Here is a 13,205-nt window from a genome sequence, read left to right as displayed (position 1 = left end):
AGCGGTTTTGTTAATCATTCGAAAGTCTGAGGGGGGCGGCGGCGGGGGGGGGGGCAGTGGGGGGGGGGGGCAGTGGCGGCGGCGGGGGGCAGTGGCGGCGGCAGGGGGGGTGGCAGTGGCGGCGGCAGGGGGGGTGGCAGTGGCGGGGGAGGGCAGTGTCGGCAGCGGGGGGGGGGTAGCAGTGGCGGCGGCAGGGGAGGGCAGTGGCGTCAGCGGGGGGGGGGGGTGGCAGTGGCGTCAGCGGGGGGGGGGGGGTGGCGGCGGTGGCGGGGGAGGGCAGCGGCGGGGGGGGGGTGGCAGTGGCGGCGGGGGGGGGGAGGGCAGTGGCGGCGGCGGGGGGGGGGGTTTTAGTGGCGGCGGCGGGGGGGGGGGTTTTAGTGGCGGCGGCGGGGGGGGGGGTTTTAGTGGCGGCGGCAGGGGAGGGCAGTGGCGGCGGCGGCGGGGGGGAGGGCAGTGGCGGCAGCAGGGGGTGGCAGTGGCAGCAGCGGGGGGGGGGGGGTGGCAGTGGCGGCAGCCACTGCCCTCCCCTGCCGCCGCCACTGCTACCCCCCCCCCCGCTGCCGACACTGCCCTCCCCCGCCACTGCCACCCCCCCTGCCGCCGCCACTGCCCCCACCCGCCGCCGCCGCCGCCACTTCCGTGCTTCCGGGGGCAGGTTTCAGCTGAAATCGACCTTCCCTTTCATCCAGACGGTCCGTGCTGAACCAAATCCACAGAGGATTCATGGCGACGTCTAACTAAGCTCCGGCAAAGGAGGTATTACCGTCGAGCTCCCGTCTGTAAGGACGAAACACGGCCCACAGCCTGGCCTGGATATGTTTTCGGAGGTTTCCAGCTTATTGGTTGAAAAAAATTGCCCATTAAATCTTCCAGAATTTTCATCCTTCCTAAATACTCTTCACAGAGACCTGGAAAGCGTGACGCTTTCAAAACCCAATAATTACCCTATAAGATCAGTTTTCAATTTGATCGAGAGAAAATTCCTTGATTGAATTTGAATATTACGCTGATTGCATTATGAATTTTCTTAAGTGGTGCAGCTTGAGCTGTTGTTTATCTAAAAACATGTTGATGTGAAGCCAGTAGAACATCAAGCACCACAGTGGTTCTTCTTCAGGGACATCAGTATCCTACCTGCTGTTTAATACTTCCGGTACCTTAACCACAACACCACATGTCATTCAAGAAGCTGAAGGACCCTCCAAGACATGAAAAGACGAGGTAACATTAGAATTCAGCAAGACATCTCCCTGCAAACCACATGAGAAGTCGAGGACGTCAATGTTTAATTTGCCACCTGGAGGGGAGGTGAATAGTTATTAAAGAACTTCTCCGACACAGATGAACCTAAAGCATGACATGCAAACAAATTTCTCAGAACCCTAAACCACGTAAGTGGACACGCCTCAACTGTGAAAGGGTGCTACAATGTAATTACCCCTCACTTCAAAGCAAGCGGGGGGGGGACTCGTTTGTTCATCTCGGCTTTTGTTTTGTTGTGGGATCGTTATGAGATGTCAGCCGCTGGCAATCAAGGTCAAATTACTGAAAATATGTGGGCGAAGAGCTCGCCCCGTCCTTTAAGACTGAGTAAAGATGTCAGAAGTTAAAGGTACCTCTCCCAGGACAGGGCTTGCTTGAGGTTAGATGTGTAGACGGCCAGGCGGCAATAAATGTCGAATCGGCCTCTGCAACGAGGCTAAACAATCTTGACGCTCTGGCCCTGAGCTTCGACACTGGCCAAGCGGTCATATTTACTTGATTAAGGGACCGCTAACTGGAAGGCCTCTCCGGCGTGTCGTAAATCGTAATCAGGGACGGGCAAGTAACGGAAGGCAGTGGTGTTGCTCTGCTGTGAGTAAGCAGAACAGCGGAGTTTTCCTTTGAACTTCAAAACCAGGAATGCAGATACCTCATCCCTGCCGAGTGATATCAAAGGACATAAGCAGGTGCCAGGCACTAGGGGGCATCCCAGGGGAGTGAGTGCCCAGGAGCAAGAACTGTGAAGGCATTCCTCTATGGTCTACACTGAATGCTACTTGGCATGGAAATATTGCACATTCCAGCCTTCAGGGGAGGGCCAATGAACAGCGGCCCCAGTGAGATGGACCAATCGTATTGCAAAAGGAGGGGCTTTTCTTGCCCTGCCATTGAATGTCTTCTTATTACCATTGGCTTGTTTTAACATGCAAAAGTGGTACTGAAAAAAAATCTTTTGTGTTACGTAACTTTAAGTTAATAGTTCACTAGCTGTCTTAAATTCTAAAAAAACGCCTTCTTGAATACAGAGAATATGTTTGTTTTTCAACAAGAAAACTTCAAGCTTTGTTTTTGTACTGATCTGCCTACACTGAAGATTTGCGCAAGGGAAGACCATACCTCTGGTTGACGCCCTATCCATATGCTGAACACATCAGAGGCCCACTTTAATGTTACTTGGAGCAGCACATACAGCCAATTATTGCAGCAATGGTGCATCATGGGATTGTAAGCAACAACAAATCTAGTACACATCTGGGAGGCATTACTTCTGGGCTTGTCAAAATTCTGTTACCATGGAGAGACGGTGGCACAGACTATTGAACAAAAAGAAAAAAAAACAAATTTGGGAAAGATGTTGCACATACTTATGGATGTTCCCTGTGCTATTCAATTCCAAGTCAGGAAGCTCAATTAAAACAAACATCATTACAAATGATTAATAAAACTGTAAATGAACAATGTTTTTGAACATGAAGCAGCTGCATGAATTGTTCACTTTTATGGGTGGATTCAGGGTTTTCTGGGTGGATTCTGGGTTTTCTGGGTGGATTCTGGGTTTTCTGGGTGGATTCTGGGTTTTCTGGGTGCCGTGCTCATGAATGTTCAAAGTCGGACTCCAGTTCTGGCAACATATTTCTATTGAAGATTACATGCTATGGCTGGAAAATGAATTCTCCAAAACCCTGCGATGAACATCTGCACCCGTGTTTGTTAACTGAAGCTACGTGGCGGAATAATGACTAGCTGATCTTATAGGACATTAACAACACAGTCATGTGCGACACAGCGACCTCCACAATAAATGTGGGCTTCGTCTCCATTTCTTGATGTATCAAAAAATTTAATTACCAATTTTGTCATGTTGGGGCTCCAGACATCAGCTGGTGCTGGGATGGTCGCATTCAGAATCGAGGTTTAAAGATGGCGTATTTTAACAGCACAGTTTATCTCTGGGTTTAAAAACAGTAAACGTGTCACTGATATACCTGCGATTTGCACAATATGGGGGGAGAAGAGAGTTTATTACTTTCCTCCTGGGGGAGAATGAGTTTTATTGAACTTGGGTCTGTCCTTTGACAAACACCTTCTTTTTCTTAAAAATGAAAGGTGCTGTCTGGAAGTCATTTACTGAGAAGCCGCGGTACAAGACAGTTTTAGCACTTCGTGGTACAGATGGTGCCTCGTAAAATAGAGTCAAGGAATATGTGGGAGCTGGGGACCTTGGAGTCTGCGCTGACTCAGACAGCAGGAAGCGGCATCCTGGAGTGGCAGTGCCCTCTGACTCGGCTTGTATCCCTCTTCAGGTCAATCCGTGGCCAGCAATTCTTATTGTGGACTCAGTGTAATAGCATAGCAAGTTGTGTCCAATAAAATCCAAGTGTTTGGTGGAGAATCTGGAAGTGCACATCATCGCTAAAATATTTATCCTGAATTATTGTACTGTGTAAATGGCTCCACTGTTATTCAGGTGTTATCTCCAGAGGCCTTGACATATTTTCAAGTATTAAACAATAATTTTATTTTAAGTGGGGGGGTAGCATCCAAAACACTAGCGTTAGTAGAATTAAGCATGTTGGCTTAGCACATGGGGTCACACCTATGGGATTGTGGGATTGATTTAGGCCCCCTGTTTTACTTGTCATAAGGTCACATGGTCAGTATGAGCTCATCATTATGTCCTGAATTATTAGGCAGCAGGTAAGACATGGCGACAGACTGTTGAATAGCCCAAGAGTGTTGTGGAGGAAATACTGATTGCCGAGGGCTGTAAAGGTGCTGTGCCCATATCCAGCATTCTGCTGACAGGCGCAGGGGGCAGACAGACCATCGTTTAGGGTTGAAGTGCACCGAAGAGGCTAAGAAACACACCCAGAGCAAACAAAATCTCCATGAATCCAACAGCAGGTTGTCACATTGAAAGTCAGTGGGAGCTGATTTGAGTTTGTTCATGTTCCCCGGAAACTTATAAATTAGGAAGGAGGTGGTCGGGCAGAGGGGTTTTCCATGACCTCTGACCCCTGACCCCATCCTTCAAAAGCCGACCATTCATTACCCTCCCCCCGCCTGTGTTCCGATGTCACCCTCTCTCCTCCAGAAGCCCTTGGTGGCTTAATCAAATCCTGATGTTCTCCATCTCGGCTTCCCGGATCTTGAATAATACCCCAACACACTAATCCTCCCCCCCCCCCCCCCCCCAGGCAGACGTGAGGCCCAAATGGGCCGTCCTCAAGCCCAGCTGTTGCTGGTATCAGACCTCGGAGCCCGAGCAGCTGTCGGCCTAGGGGCAGAACCCAAATGAATCAAGTCAGCAGAACTGAGGTGGCAGAAGCCCAGGATGGCAACAGAACTAAAACCATTACGGCCATTTTAATGCTCTCTAAATACGGAGCGCGTCTGACAAACTTGATTCATCACTTTCTTTCAGAAGTTACATTTATCTTGAGATGAAAGAGGCCGACTCAGAATTTTAATGAAAAAAATGATTAAGCGTTAATTTTATTTGGTGCTGACCAATACAATTCACTGTCATAGCATGGGAATATGAAAATTACAAAAGTAAAGCCTGGAAAATTACCAGACCAGTGCGGGGGGGGGGGGGGGGGTGACTTTCAGAAACATCTCATTATTAACCATTTTTTGTTTGAACTGCAGTCCCTCCTTCCTAATGTGGTTTATACAGCTGGACCTTAGTGGTTTCAAATGTGCTAATACCCTTGTTATGATATGAACCCATAGGCCAGAGTCTACATCTCTGCTTACTAAGGTCTACATTGAGGCAGAGAAGCCGTATGTTTCCTGGCAGATGCTGTTAAATAAGTTTTGTTTTTAGTGGCGCAGCGGAATCGAAGAAAAAAAAAACTTGCAAGTGAAAATAGGCCACAGGATCTGCCTGGCTGAGATTCAAAGGCGCTGTGTTCGAAGGCACATCAAACGGACGGGCCCACGTTGAGCCTCCGTGAGGCTCCCCGGCCGGAAGACCCACCAGCCCTGGAAGCACAACCCTGCGTCCATCCGAGGGGATCCTGGGAACGGACCAGTGGGGCAGCGGGATTTTTGACGTTTCACCAATCATCTGTAATCAGGCCAGACTGGACTTGTTCCTCAGGCTGTGATTAAAATTCCCGCAAATCGGACAGAAGGAAGCATCTTTAGTTCATTGACGTTTGGATGGAGGAATCAGGGGGGGTCAGGGGGGGAGGCAGGGGTTGTGAACCCTCCCCACCAGTGACCCAGCTGGGGAGATTGAAGTTCCAGGTTTTTGGCTGACGATCAACCGATGCGCAAGATTCAAACATGACATAGAGAGAAACATGACAAATTACTTAAGTCTGTTTTTAGTAATTTATAAACACATTCATAATGCATTATAATGCAGTCATAAAGTATTATGAGCAGTATAAATCATTATAAGCAGTATAAAGCATTATAATGCAGTATAAAGCATCCATAATGCTTATACAGATGCTCCTCTACTTATGAACTTTCAAGTTATGAACTCTCAGACATACGAACGAAGAGGACTGTAAGTCCAAATTGTGTTCATTGGGCTATAGTTTCCTGTCCGTAGCATCATTTATTTTTTTGCGCACCAATTCCAGGTAATACGTCTTCTGGCCGCTACTAACGCCACGCAGCGTAGCGTGCGGACTCCCAGCATCCTAGTTCTTTGTACTTGCGTATACCTTTAAAATGATGTTGAATAACGACTTACAAACATTTCAAGTTATGAACGGATATTCGGAACGTATCTCATTCGTAAGTAGAGGAGCATTATATGCATTATAATGCATTATAATGCATTATGAAGGTATCTATAGTGCATTATAGATGAGAGCTTCCTAAGGCATTCATAATGCATAATAAACATGGCTATAATGTGTTATGCCTTTTGATAAATATTTATTGCCATATTTATTATGCTTTATGACTGCATTATAATACAGTATGAATGTTGTTTATAAATGACTAAAAACATGGCCTTTAAATTCCATAGTCTTATTCAATCATGCTGACTTCTAATCCCGCTGGAAGTTCTATGTTACGTTGATGAATTTGTCATTTAACATATAGCAAAGTATGATTTGGGCGCGTCTGTGTGTGTCAGATGCCATATAAAGAGACGTCATAATCCCGATTGCAGGGCCCTGACCCTTGTGGTGTCAGAAGATGGGTTTTTGCTCCTAGGCTTTGGTCACCCTCTCCTCCTACTGGGGTTGTTGTGGGATATTTTTAGCTGATTTCATTGACGGCTCAGACGTCCAAACCACCAGCACTGGCCTGAAACTCTCATGGCGTCGTGATGGGGAAGCAGGAACGGGGCGAGGGGGTGGGGGGCAGGGTTGGAGCCTAGGGTGGAATTAGGAGTTTTCCACTACTGGGAACTGATCTTCTTAAGATGCCCCACCCCACTAGGACTGGGGGCAGGTCAGTGCTACTGAAGTCATGAAGGGGACCAACTTAGCCCAAGTAAGAGGCACCTGAGGCTCAAAATAGCCATGAAATTCGCTCACCTTTGCAGGTCTCTGTTTGGCAACCCCCCCCCCCACCCACCCCTTCTGCTGCACGTGGCATCAGCCGACAGTCCACCTGCAGACAGTCCATGTCTTTGCTCTATCCCAGCTTCCTGCCAGACAGTCCACGTCTTCGCTCTCTCCCAGCTTCCTTCCAGACAGTCCATGTCTTTGCTCTCTCCCAGCTTCCTGCCAGACAGTTCACGTCTTTGCTCTCTCCCAGCTTCCTCCCAGCTTCCTGCCAGACAGTCCACGTCTTCGCTCTCTCCCAGGTTCCTTCCAGACAGTCCACGTCTTCGCTCTCTCCCAGCTTCCTGCCAGACAGTCCACGTCTTTGCTCTCTCACAGCTTCCTGCCAGACAGTCCACGTCTTTGCTCTCTCCCAGCTTCCTGCCAGCTTCCTGCCAGCTTCCTGCCAGACAGTCCACGTCTTCGCTCTCTCCCAGCTTTCTTCCAGACAGTCCACGTCTTTGCTCTCTCCCAGCTTCCTGCCAGCTTCCTGCCAGACAGTCCACGTCTTCGCTCTTTCCCAGCTTCCTGCCAGACAGTCCACGTCTTTGCTCTCTCCCAGCTTCCTGCCAGCTTCCTGCCAGACAGTCCACGTCTTTGCTCTCTCCCAGCTTCCTGCCAGCTTCCTGCCAGACAGTCCACATCTTTGCTCTCTCCCAGCTTCCTGCCAGCTTCCTGCCAGACAGTCCACGTCTTTGCTCTCTCCCAGCTTCCTTCCAGACAGTCCACGTCTTCGCTCTCTCCCAGCTTCCTTCCAGACAGTCCACGTCTTTGCTCTCTGCCCTAGTGGACCGCCTGTGGGTCCCCAAGGACCAGGTTGGGAAACACTGTAGTGCAGGGTCACAAAAAGCCTGGGGACAACCTGGACAGGATGAGATGTCAGAGCCAAATACTCAGCCTCTCTCTTCACCTCGAAACTCAGAAACTTAAGGTGTCTGCTTGGCCAAAGATGCCGGGATTTGCAGTATGGAGCTGATGAGATTTCCTGTACCGCCTCGCCAATTCGTCTTCCTCTGTTTTCCAGCGAGATGCCTTTTTGCATCTCTGTGGAGTGAGCAATCTGTCATCGCTTCAACAGACTTAGCCAGAGACTGAGAGTGCAATTATATTTTGCCCCTGGAATGTGAATGCACCAATTCTATCTTTATATTTGCAGATGTGTTGGGGAAACACTAGAGTACCCAAGGGGAAGCTCAGGTTTGGCCAGTATGAGTAACGCTAAGCTGCTAATAATCGTGTGTAATAAAATTATCGGTACTTTGGCTGATCGCTGAATCACCTCAGAGGAAGTGACCGCAGTCACAGTCGACAACAGCTGACTACATTTGCTCCCTCTCTTTGCTCTCTCTTTACTATTCATTTGTTGTTGCACATCCTGGTGGTTCTCTGGTGACGATATAAAGGGATGTGCACGTAGACATGTGTCACTTAAAGGGGTGTGTGCAGTGATTCTTTGCACCATAGTTGGCATAGACAATGTCATCTGGTTTCTCATGGCTCATCCTGAAAGTTAATATACGTTTTTGTTTGGTTCTGTGCTTATAAATATATATAATTTATCTGAGCAAGAGATGTAGAAGGATGGCACTTTGGCTTAGGGGGTAACTACCTCCAGGACTAGATGTGTAAATCCAGTCTCGGTTTTGTTTGCGTGTGCTTGTGTGTGTGTCTGCAGTTTGCATGTTCTCCCAAGGTGGCCTGGTCTTCCACCCACAATTCAAAGACATGATTTGTGTCTCCAAATTCCCCATTGTGTATGTGGACTGGCACGCTTTGTAGGCTGCACCCCTGCCTAATGCCCTGCGCTGTTTAAGATCAGTTCTGGGCCCCTCTGTGAACCTGCCCAGGATAAACTCCCCAAGACTGATGTAAGAAAGCTAGATTCAACTTTGGCAAACAAAGACACATTCACACCCTCAGATTCAACATAGTATGTCGCTATCATGTTTCTATTATGTGAAAAACTTATGCTGCAAGCAGTTCTGTCTCTCACTGTTGTACATGTTGTCGTAAATGTCTTGCTGACTAAAGCACTGTGCAGTAGGCCTTGGAGTGCTGGGCAGGCCTCTCGCTGTCACAGGGAGAAATTAATTCCTCTGGATTAATTCTGGGTGCACAACAAAGTGAAGAATGCTGGAAAGCGTACTGGGCAGTGCATGGTGTAACATCTGCCATGCCAAAAGCCTCCTGTCCCCCTGTTCACTGCTACAGACTGATAAAAGACTGACTGGACAGTCTCACTATTTCTGTAAACATAGCTGTCACTAAGGGATGTTTCTCAGAAACCGCAGCTCTGGTCTCCCGCGTGTAATTAGCTGTTCAGCTGCAGTGTGTGCAGCAAGCCTGGACGGCCGACAGTTTAAAACGTACTCGTGTCAAAGTCACGTGACACGCCATGTGACCTCTGACGTCGTTACAATAGCAGCATTCCCTTCAGGGACTGGAAGACGGTCTGGGTGCAGGGCGGGGCCAATCTGCAGACCCCGCCCCCCAGCCTGTCACTGAGCACCAGGCACATTTTTCAGTCACCCCTCAAACAGTCTATTACTTAAGCAGTACTGGCTGAATTAGGCTAATAGTGAACTTATAGCAGAGATGGATGGTCCATAGAGGTAGAGGAGGTAGTAAATTATGAAACACTAACTTTAAAATAACTCATAATAAAAATTTTATTGTCATGTAAAAACACATTTTCTTTCTTCTTTGGAAAAATTCACCATTGTAATAATCTAAAATCCATTATCTTCTTGCCTCTTCAATTGTCCTATAGCCACCAGCAAGCTGGACTGGCCTTTTGGTTGATTGGGCATTTTCCCGTGGGCCGATAAAATTAATTGTGGGGGATTATCCTCCATCCCTCCACCCCCCCGTAAGTCTCCATGCTAAAATACAGTCTAATTCCCTTGCGTGATAACCGCAGTGGACACGCCTCATGATCAAATACCGGCATGCGGCGGGGAACTGGCATCGTTACACACATTAACCAGTTATTTCACAGCGCTGATTTGTGTGTCTCTAAATCTGCCTAATATGATCTAACCCCTTGGCTCGCAATCAACCTATAAGACTTTCTGTAAATTTCATGCTTCTTCGGAAAAAAAAAACTTGGATTCACACCATCTTAATCCCTCATCGTGCCCAGTCACGGTGGAAACACGTAAGGCGGGGAACTTTACCGCGAACTCCGCGGGGACTATACCCCGTGTAAGACATAAACTTAGTGTTTTGCTGCTTTAGTTAGTCAGTATGAAATATTTTACATAGCACGTCACTGTTTTTTTCTCGGTAATTTTGTGTTCGAGTCAGTCCTACAAAAATATGATTCATAGCATTTGTAGACCTTGCATCTACACTGTATTGCTGAACTCAAATATACGAGACACAATGCCTATTTTCTTCTGAAAAATAATGTAAAAAAAGCATTTATTTTTGATTAAACTTAAACTTAAAAAACTTAAGGATGTAAACAAGGATTATATCACGAAACATTCTGTTCCCTGACTCTGCCAGGTCGTTTCCACTAGAAATTAGGCTCGTAAACTCGTTATTTGGCTATTGTTGTAGCTAACACCCAGGGCTTTTAGTACATTATGAATGAATTAATTTTGTTCCTAGGTTCCATTTGCAGTTCATTATAGAAACAAAACAATAAAAGCAGCACTTTTTAAAGTGGCTATTTAATCTGACAAAGTCGGAAAGATTAAAGGAGGACAGCAGAGTACACCAAGGAAGTGCTTAGTCAGGACGAACAGACACATTATACTACACACAAATGTTTTATAAACAAAATGTTAAGTGACGTAATGAAATAGTTTGCTCAGTATTTAACGCAAAATTTTAGTGCCGTGAGAAATAATTAAACGCCTGTTTAACCGCGAATGTAAAATGACCACCCACTGCAATCGTTAACTGCATTACCAAAATAAAGTGCCCATTCACTTCTGAGCGCTCCTCCGACAAGCAGAGGGGTTTATGCGCAGTTTAGAATGGGAATACAGTGTTTCCAATCATTCCAACGCGGATTTCACATATTAATATATACGATTGCACGTGGCAATAGAATGGATTATTTTGGATGGATGGGTACTAGCAGAACTGTAAAGCGCCTCATCTGCAAGAGCCTGGTGGCAAATCCAAAGTCTTGTGCAGACTCGCGGGACGACTCCGATGTGGCTAAACAGTGATTATCTCATTAAGATAACACGCCGCACCGCGCGCGCCCAGTCCCGCTGGATCCGATTCGCAACAATTCTGCGTTCGCACAGAGATACCGACGCAAGAAAATTGCACGGTGCGAATCCAACACTGAATCCCTTGTATAATAGCACAAAACGAGAAAAATGTTATCCGTTGCCATGGGGTGTGGCACGACAGACAGATTTCTCTGGATCACGTCCAGCTATGATTCACCATGCCAATAGGAACTCTGTGAAATTCACTCCCAAAGGGTAGGTTTGCCCTACCGCCGCGTTATTTTTTCCTTCGTTCTCAAACTCCAGCACGTACACCAAGATGGAAGGATGAATGTGTACAGATGATGTAGAACAATTATATAGTCTAACCAGCAAATAATAATAATTATAATAATAATAATGACGTAATAAAAACGGAGACTTCATGGAATTGGAGTTTCTCCCACGTGTGCAGTTTAAAAGTTTTAAGGGCTACTGTGGCTAGTGGAATGAGGAGGCGTGTCACCGGGGGTGTTTGTTTCAATCTAGACGTTGCCTGATTATTAAATGTACATAAGCGTCATTTTTATTCAATGCATTTTCCATGTACAAAAAAAGTCAGGTTTTTGTACCTGCAGGCTATCTTGCAGAGCAGAGCTGCTGTCGCGGCGCGCCCGTGCCGCTGTGATCATGTGCTAAAATATCACTGTAGAAATTCCCGCCCCGATTTGGCTGTCAGAGACTCCGGCACCAGCTCCAGTACGCTCCTCATATCCACCCCGGGGGGCTGTCAGCGGGACGCAGTCGGTGAGGAGTGACGGCGCCACGCGTGGATCTCTGCCTGGAACCGGGAGCCGGGTACGTGCGCCTATACCGGGCACTTCTAAAAACTCTCCCCGCCGCGTTGACATGTGAGCGGCGTCTTACATTCAGGGTAGTGGAGACAGTTGTGCGTAGTCTACGCCGTGCAAAGAGAAAACACGTCATTTGTGCGCTTGTTGGTTTTGAAAACCATTAAAGGAGGAGGGAGGACAACTTAAAACGTGGACCGGGAGGCACGATGAGAAAGAGACGCGCTGACAGCGGCGGAACGACGTTTATAAACCCACGCCGAGATTGAGATCAGGGAGAGTCGCTGGATTCACGGTAAAAGGCAGATCAGGGGGGATGATCCGCGAAAAGTGGACAGTGACACTCCAGGAGCTGTTGTCTCCTTGAGATTTCGCGTTCAGGAGTGTCTGACTTAGCAGCCGGCCGTCTGCATTGAACTGGATCGCCGAGAAGTAACTGCTGTAATTTGTTTCTTTCTAACTTTTGCGGACACGCAGAAACCCACCAAGAAGGTAACGTACGCATTTACTCCGACTGTCATTGACTTTAAAACGCAGATATGGCCGATGGCAATACTGATTTTATGCCTGTATTTTATGGTTGTTGATGTATTTCGACTTGACTTATTTGCCCGCGTTGCGTATATTCAGAATGTGCAATGAGCGTTCAAACGTGCAGCGTTTGATGAATGATCGTTAGTGGTAGAAGAGCCGTTCGTATTAAAATGGAGTTTCCTAAGTTAAGGTCACAATTACTTTGTGGATTGATTGGCGGATTTAGGTCCCCGCAGGTGTATCCACAAGATCGGGGCTCCAAGGAAAATTCCCTGCATCTTGCACTAAAGACTATAAAATGTATGCAGCCAGTCTGGCTTGGTCCGGTATTTAATATGACTGGTTCTCATTCATTAGTGGGCTTCCTCTGCAGGGTGAAGTCGGTGCCCCGTAGGTCAGAAAGGCGCCTCCGGCAGTATAAACAGAACCAGAATCTTTGAGGGGCTCTAAGGAGCAGCTTAATAACAGCCGTTTCCTCTGTAATTAACCAAAAATACAACTGGTTTCACAAAGGGACAGGCTACGTTTAGAGTTAAAATTTATAAAGCTGGGTAAGCCTCTGTGATTTTTTTTTAGTGTACACGTAAATCAGTGTTCAGCTCCTTTATTTACGTTAAATTAAGTGAGTATTTGTTGAAAATATCCTGGGAGTTCACTAAACTATGTTGTTTTGTGTGTATGTCTGTGGGGGTGTGTGTAGATCATCCACTTTATATTTGACTTCAGAAAAGAATCTGAGATCTATCCCTTTCACCAGCTACTGACTCAGGGGTACCAAGTGTGTACAAAGAGTGACCCTGTGTTCACCCTCAGCAGCAGACATGAGGAGCCCCGTCTGACGGCAGGAGAGGCCGCCTGCGGTGTGT

At 47.3% G+C, this 13,205-nt stretch overlaps 1 protein-coding gene across 2 annotated transcripts in view; it reads left to right on the top strand.

Moving 5' to 3' along the window:
- Nucleotides 1–11,662: 11,662 nt before the first annotated feature.
- The window catches only part of ppp2r3a (protein phosphatase 2, regulatory subunit B'', alpha), a 60,457-nt gene continuing 58,914 nt past the window's right edge, over nucleotides 11,663–13,205 (top strand). The window contains exon 1 of one of the 2 annotated variants that reach the window (XM_023824435.2): nucleotides 11,663–11,812. The gene's annotated coding sequence lies outside the window, so the exon portion shown is untranslated. Of the gene's footprint in view, nucleotides 11,813–12,112; nucleotides 12,298–13,205 lie in introns of those variants that run through there. The other variant, XM_023824436.2, reaches the window with a different exon arrangement.

This window comes from Paramormyrops kingsleyae, chromosome 21 (assembly GCF_048594095.1).
Source record: "Paramormyrops kingsleyae isolate MSU_618 chromosome 21, PKINGS_0.4, whole genome shotgun sequence".
Taxonomy (NCBI): domain Eukaryota; kingdom Metazoa; phylum Chordata; class Actinopteri; order Osteoglossiformes; family Mormyridae; genus Paramormyrops; species Paramormyrops kingsleyae.
Note: the sequence above shows the minus strand (reverse complement) of the source record. Positions and strands in the feature narration are given on the sequence as shown.